At 40.9% G+C, this 7,564-nt stretch overlaps 1 non-coding gene across 1 annotated transcript; it reads right to left on the bottom strand.

Moving 5' to 3' along the window:
* Positions 1-858: 858 nt before the first annotated feature.
* trnap-ugg (transfer RNA proline (anticodon UGG)) lies at positions 859-930 on the bottom strand. The gene has a single exon. It is a non-coding gene; the product is annotated as a tRNA-Pro (tRNA).
* Positions 931-7,564: the final 6,634 nt, after the last annotated feature.

The following is a 7,564-nucleotide window of genomic DNA, read 5'->3' as shown; positions in this document are numbered from 1 at the left end:
GAACAGTCAAAACAGACGGGGTCATTTCGTCCTTCATTCCTTCCTTTACTTTCTCCTTCCTTTCCTTCCCTCTTCCTTCCTCCCTTCCTTCCTTCCTTCATCCCTCCCTCCCTCCCTTCCTTCCTTCTTCCTCCCTTCCTTCCTTGACTCGATTCTTTGCTTTTCAGGAAGCTTTGAACAGTGCTGTGCAGCTGCAGACCGGCTGTAGTAAACACTGATAGTATCATTTATCTGCAGGTTTGGCTTCAGTCCTCCACTAGCAGCGACGGACAAGACAAAACAAAAGCATAATCCCGTGCTTCTCTGTGTGTGTGTGTGGTGGGTAATCCTTAATCCAGGGGTCACAGCGGGCGTCTCCAGTCTGATGCTTCACATCACAGCTCGGTGAGTTTAGCTTAAATCATCCCGGAGAGCAGCATGAAACCTGTCAGCTGCTGCTTCTCAGGATTGGTTTTCAAATGTAAAGACTTTTCTCCTCATGTGACCACTACTACTACCGTCGTAGTAGTGATGACAGATTAAAGGGGAAATCCACCATGTTTCTGTTCCCCTTCGTTTTTAAATACAATAACATGACATTCACTTGTCCCTAAAGGGAATTTTGGGTTGAGTTCAAGTGTGTATGTATGTAATCTCCATATGTACAGAACCATAGATAATACAGTAAAGAAATAAACTATAGAGCTTAATGGGGATAGTGTCTGCTCCATACTCAAAAAATTTTGACTTTTAAGCAGTTTATCTTGCTGTAATGATTCCTCCTGTTCATACTGACCATTAGAAGATCCCTTCATAATGCTCTTATTGTAGATTTAAGACTATTGTTTGTTTTTCTGAGATGTCTTGTAACCAAAGTTAGGGCTCGTCCGGGATTTGAACCCGGGACCTCTCGCACCCAAAGCGAGAATCATACCCCTAGACCAACGAGCCACTTGTAGAGTTGAAGATTAGTCAAGTCTCTATTCAGTCAGGAGGCAAACTAAACACTGAAACCAGTTTATCTTGCTGTAATGATTCCTCCTGTTCATACTGACCATTAGAAGATCCCTTCATAATGTTTACAATGGAAGTGATGGAGGACTAAATCCACAGTCCTCCTTCTGTGGAAACATGGATTTAAAAGTAGATCTGAAGATAATATGAAGCTTCAGTCGTCTGAATGAGTTTTTGTTACTTTACTTCCACCACAGCTCAACAGGAAACACTAAGAGGGAATCTGATGCTAAAAAGACTGTAAATGTGTCAGATATCATTGATATAATAACTCAGACTGATGAAGCTCAATAGAAGCTGATCATCTACTTTTAAATGACTGTGTGGAAACACTGGATTTAGTCCTCCATCACTTTACATTGAAAGCACATCAGAAGGTTTTAATAGTCAGTATGAACAGGAGGAATGATTACAGAGAGGAAAACCTGACTGCTGGTTTAAGGAGAGATCTGAAAAACTGAACTTGCCCTTTAAGAAGCTTCTTACTGTCTAGACCACTTACTGTCACCTCCATCCTCTTTAAAGCACTCCTCTATCAGAATAACAACTGTTCCTCAGAAGAGCAATGGTTTGACAGTTATGAGACAGAGGTCGATAGCAAAAAATACATATTTGTTGTTATATATATGTACGCGGTTTAAACTTGTATCTCAGATGAGCTCAGAGAAACTTTCCTCCTTCAGCAGGTGGAGGTGAAAACAAACATTCTTCACAGAGAAGTAGAACAACATGTGTGAGGAGGACTTTAAGTTATAGTCCTATTAAGATCATGTTGGAGAATCACCATCATTTTCATGTATTTAAAAAAATGTTATGAATGAAAGAATTTAAGTAAAAGTCGTTGGCAGTTTCGAAGACACTTTTACATAAAAAATTGGTGTAAAATAATTAGAAATTTGACAGAAAATGTAAACATATTATATTCTTTACAGTGTATACTACATGAAATTAGGGCTGGGTATCGTTTAAAAAATGATGATACCAGCACCAATCTAAGTACCCTTAAAGTGATACTGATACCAACTGAGTCCTTCATCAGATTCCAACACATTTAGGTCTCTGTCTTGTATCTGGTGTAACAGGCGTGTAGTGTAGACACACTTTAGAGCGTTTAGGTGGCATCTTGGCTGCTGAACTGCTAAGCGCGCTAACTCAAATTCACCACGACTTCACCACCACAGACGGGTTGTAGCTGCTGTGGCAGTGGACCAATCACATGATACATTAAATCAAAGAACGCTTGCTGTTGATTGGCTGTGAGCAAGTCCATACAAATAGTCATATTTTCTAGTTCTGGGTGCAAAAAGGATCGATTGCAGGTATCGTTTAATACGATACTACTTGGTATCGATTTATTTCGGTCAATACCCTAAAGATATCGAGTACCGATACTCAGCCCTAGGAGGAATATTCAGTGGGCTGCAATCTGCAACCTCACCACTAGATGGCACTAAACTCCACACACTGCACCTTTAAGACAAAAGCTTTTCAAATACTTTTTTATCAATCCCCAAACCTCCAAAACTCTCCTTAACCCCAATGTTAACCCAAAGTATCACCCAAAAAACATTTTAAAAGTATTCTTCAATCTATCGTTTGCATCCAACAGATATTATAGACTGATGTATTTCAGCTTTTACCCACCATGTTTATCACAGTATGTGAACACAGTTTTTTGTGCAGTGAAGGATTATTACTGACACTTTGGGTGCACTCACCTTCTTACTTTTTATTGGGTACAACATTTTCCCTGCACAGATATTACAGATATGTGCAGATATTAAATACATTTTTCTTCTCAATATGTAGCTTTGGAACTTACACACTCTTTCCCCTTCTCTCTCTCAATTATCTCTCCCTCATTACAACAACATTTTTCACTCATTTGTGATTTCATTATTCAGTCTTTATGTGTTTCAGACAGTGAAATCAACATAAAGAAGGAAATTGTGTGAATTGGAAATAATATAAACAATATTTTATACACATTTCCTTAAAATTCACCCTGACATACATGTTATGTCCAGGCGGTGAGCTCCGGTCCTCTGAAATGAGGCCAACGCGGAAGTAACTTAAAACTCCATTCTATCAAAGGCCACCAGGGGGCGACCGTTTTGGTGTCAAAAGGACTTCTGTCTCTATACAAGTCAATGGAGAATTCACCAACTTCTCACTTGATTTCTAACCTCAGTAAACGTTTTCAAAATGTGTTTATGGTCTCAATCGCTAGTTTAAAGCCTTCTTCAATGCAGTATGATGTTCATTTGGGACATTTGGCCTCCTGATTTTATATGTGACGATAAAGCAGGGTATGCATTAGGGCGTGGCTACGTCGTGATTGACAGGTTGATTGGTTCACAGGTTCAGGAGGGCGCCTCATGCTCCTCCTGATGCCCATATAAGTAGAATCCGTGTTTTTATTTTTCCCAGCATGCACCTGAAATTTTCAAGATGGCGCTGCTCAGATCCGATACTATTGGCTTCCGAGCAGCAGTCCACAAACCAATGGGTGACGTCACGATGTTACGTCCATTTCTTATATACAGTCTATGCTTATGTCAGGATAAACTGACACTCACTCATAAACTGAACAATGTGGGACAAACAAAAGACGTGCCAACGACAAAACTCATATCTGTGGAGTTCAATCACAAATTCCAGGAAAACTGTTCAGTCAAAGCATCGTTTCAGCCTCCTTTTGATATATAATGAAAACAATTCAACAAAGAAAATTAGTTTAACTGGGTTTGTCTTCCTGTCACTGCTTCCCTGTTCGTCTGCAGCGTTGAAAAATTGAAAGCGCTGCAGGCTGTGATGCTTTCATCACTCACTAAACAAAAAGAGTTCCTGTTGAATTCAATGCTAATTAACGATCCTCTCTCTCTCTCTCTCTCTCTCTCTCTCTCTCTCTCTCTCTCTCTCTCTCTCTCTCTCTCTCTCTCTCTCTCTCCCTCTCTCTCCCTCTCTCTATCCGATGTACTGACTCAGGTCGTCTTTCCTTTCATCCATCTTTCCTGTCTTCTTTTCCTTCCTTCCTTCTTCCTTCCATCTTTCCATCATGTCTTCTTTTCCTTCCTTCCTTCCTTCCTTTCTTATTTCCTTCCATCTTTCCATGTCTTCTTTTCCTTCCTTCCTTCCTTCCTTCCTTCCTTCCTTCCTTCCTTCCTTCCATCTTTCCATCCTGTCTTCTTTTCCTTCCTTCCTTCCTCCCTTCCTTCCTTCCTTCCTTCCATCCTGTCTTCTTTTTCTTCCTTCCTTCCATTTTTCCATCCTGTCTTGTTTTCCTTCCTTCCTTCTTTTCCTTCCTTCCTTCTTTCCTTCCTTCCTTCCTCCCTTCTTTCCATCCTTCCTTCTTTTCCTTCTTTCCTTATTTCCATCCGTCCTTCTTTTCCATCCTTCCTTCTTTTCCTTCCTTCCTTCCTTATTTCCATTCTTCCTTCTTTTCCATCCTTCCTTCTTTTCCTTCCTTCCTTATTTCCATCCTTCCTTCTTTTCCTTCCTTCCTTCCATCTTTCCATCCTGTCTTCTTTTCCTTCCTTCCTTCCTTCCTTCCTTCCTTCCTTCCTTCCTTCCTTCCTTCCATCTTTCCATCCTGTCTTCTTTTCCTTCCTTCCTTCCATTTTTTCCATCCTGTCTTGTTTTCCTTCCTTCCTTCCTTCCTTCCTTCCTTCCTTCCTTCCTTCCTTCCTTCCTTCCTTCCTTCCTTCCTTCCTTCTTTCCATCCTTCCTTCTTTCCTTCCTTCCTTCCTTCCTTCCTTCCTTCCTTCCTTCCTTCGTTCCTTCCTTCCTTCCTTCCTTCCTTATTTCCATCCTTCCTTCTTTTCCATCCTTCCGTCCTTCCTTCCTTCCTTCTTTTCCATCCTCCCCCTCTCTCTCTCTTTCCTTCTCTCTCTCTCTCTCTCTCCTTCTCTCTCTCTCTCTCTTTCCTTCCCTCTCTCCTTCTCTCTCTCTCTCTCCTTCTCTCTCTCCTTCCCTCTCTCCTTCCCTCTCTCCGTGCTGTCTCATTAAACAGAGAGAGAGCGAAACCAATGCTCCGTCGACTTATTACGCATTTAATTTAGAAGTCAAGTGGGCACAGGGAAAATGACAGCAGCCATGTTTAATACTGCTGTTGTCAGTTTGAATTTCATTACTTATTAGCTTTTAATCCTTCGTTCTTTCCTTCCTTCCTTCCTTCCTTCCTTCCTTCCTTCCTTCCTTCCTTCCTTCCTTCCTTCCTTCCTTCCTTCCTTCCATATTTCCATCATGTCTTCTTTTCCTTCCTTCCATCTTTCCATCCTGTCTTCTTTTCCTTCCTTCCTTCCTTCCTTCCTTCCTTCCTTCCTTCCTTCCTTCCTTCCTTCCTTCCTTCCTTCCTTCCTTCTTTCTGTCCTTCTTTCCTCCCTTCCCTCCTTCCTTCCTTCCTACATTCCTCCCTTCCTTCCCTCCTTCCTTATGTCCTTCTTTCCTCCCATCCTTCTTCCCTCCCTTCCCTCCTTTCTTCCTTCCTACATTCCTCCCTTCCTTCCTTCCTTCCTTCCTTCCTTCCTTCCTTCCTTCCTTCCATCCCCCCCCTCTCTCTCTCTCTCTTTCCTTCTCTCTCTCTCTCCTTCTCTCTCTCCCTCTCTCTCTCCTTCCCTCTCTCCTTCCCTCTCTCCTTCTCTCTCTCCTTCTCTCTCTCTATCTCTATGTCTCTCTCCTTCTCTCTCTCCTTCTCTCTCTCTCCTTCTCTCTCTCCTTCCCTCTCTCCTCCCCTCTCTCTCTCTCTCTCTGTGCTGTCTCATTAAACAGAGAGAGAGCGAAACCAATGCTCCGTCGACTTATTACGCATTTAATTTAGAAGTCAAGTGGGCACAGGGAAAATGACAGCAGCCGTGTTTAATACTGCTGTTGTCAGTTTGAATTTCATTACTTATTAGCTTTTAATGAGATTTTTAGTGTTCAATCATCACCGAGCTGCTGCCGACAGGTTTTTGCACTTCAGACTCGGTCACGTTCCTGCATGAAAAACACTCAAATTTAAATGTTTGCTATCGGCGGCTGCAGCTCAAATATTGACTAATACCGAGTAATTTATACATTAATATGCAGAGTGTAAGAAACGTGTCTGCATCCAGAGGAATGTGTCCTCTTCACAGTTTCAGCTAATTATTTATCATCAAGGCAATTAGACGAGAAAACTTTGACTGCAAAACAGAAAAAAAAATATTTTTCCAAACTTTTAAAACAATATATACATTAAAAAAGATTTAATACTCTAAAGCAGCGTTAGGGTTTTTCCTTTCCTTCCTTCCTCCCTTTCATCCATTTTTCCTTATTGTCTTCTTTTCCTTCCTTCCTGTCTTCTTTTCCTTCCTTCCGTCCGTCCGTCCTTCCGTCCGTCCTTCCTTCCTTCCTTCCTCCCTTTCATCCATTTTCCTTACTGTCTTCTTTTACTTCCTTCCTTCCTTCCTTCCTTCCTTTTTTCCTTCCTTCCTGTCTTCTTTTCCTTCCTTCCTTCCTTCCTTCCTTACTTCTTTTCATTCCATCCTTCCTTCCTGTCTTCTGTTCTTTCCTTCCTTCCTTCCTTCCTTCCTTCCTTCCTTCCTTCCTTCCTTCCTTCCTTCCTTCCTTCTTTCCTTCCTTCCTTCTTTTCCTTCCTTCCATCTTTCCTTCCGATCTTCTTTTCCTTCCTTCCTTCCTTCCTTCCTTCCTTCCTTCCTTCCTTCCTTCCTTCCTTCCTTCCTTCCTTCTTCCTCCCTTCCTTCCTTCCTTCCTTCCTTCCTTCCTTCCTCTCTTTCTTCCTTTCATCTTTCCATTGTGTCTTCCCTTCCTTCCTTCCTTCCTTCCTTCCTTCCTTCCTTCCTTCCTTCCTTCCTTCCTTCCTTCTTCCTCTCTTTCTTCCTTTCATCTTTCCATCGTGTCTTCCCTTCCTTCCTTCCTTCCTTCCTTCCTTCCTTCCTTCCTTCCTTCCTTCCGTCCACCCATCTTTTTAATGATCCGGCCCTTGAATGAAAATGAGTTTGACCTTTCTGCTCTAGAGTCTAAAAAAAGCATGTGTGTCTTTATGTGAACATGTGACTGTATATAAAGTCACCTGCTGCACCTTATAGTTTTAGTTTATATATTATATAACTACTGCAGAATACATCGTGCTAACAGGCCAAGTTTCATCATCAAGTAACATTAAACTTACTGAAATATTGCTAAAATAGTCTGAGGCTTTTTAAATGGGAGTCAAATGGAGCTATATATCTAACTAACTGAAAGGGATGTACATGCACGTTTTATTATTATATTATTCACATTAATTCACATAATTCATTCATGATATGTCACACATTAGTAAAATGTAAGATTCACATGTGAAAATATAGAGTCTCTCTGTCTCTATGTTTCTATTCTCACGGTGACAAAAAGGAAGTGAACATATTTCCCTTAGTGCTGGAAAACAATAGAGAGGAAGGAAAAAGAGAGAATAATGATATAAAACAGGTATAAACATATTTAGTTTGTACTGTGAACAAATTTAAATCTATAACATGATTTTTTAAATTGAATTTATAGACAGAAAACATCCAAATAAAATATGCATATAGAACAATTTCAATCA

This window comes from Scomber scombrus, chromosome 7 (assembly GCF_963691925.1).
Source record: "Scomber scombrus chromosome 7, fScoSco1.1, whole genome shotgun sequence".
In the NCBI taxonomy this organism is placed as follows: Eukaryota; Metazoa; Chordata; class Actinopteri; order Scombriformes; family Scombridae; genus Scomber; species Scomber scombrus.
This window is presented reverse-complemented; position numbering and strand designations above follow the sequence as displayed.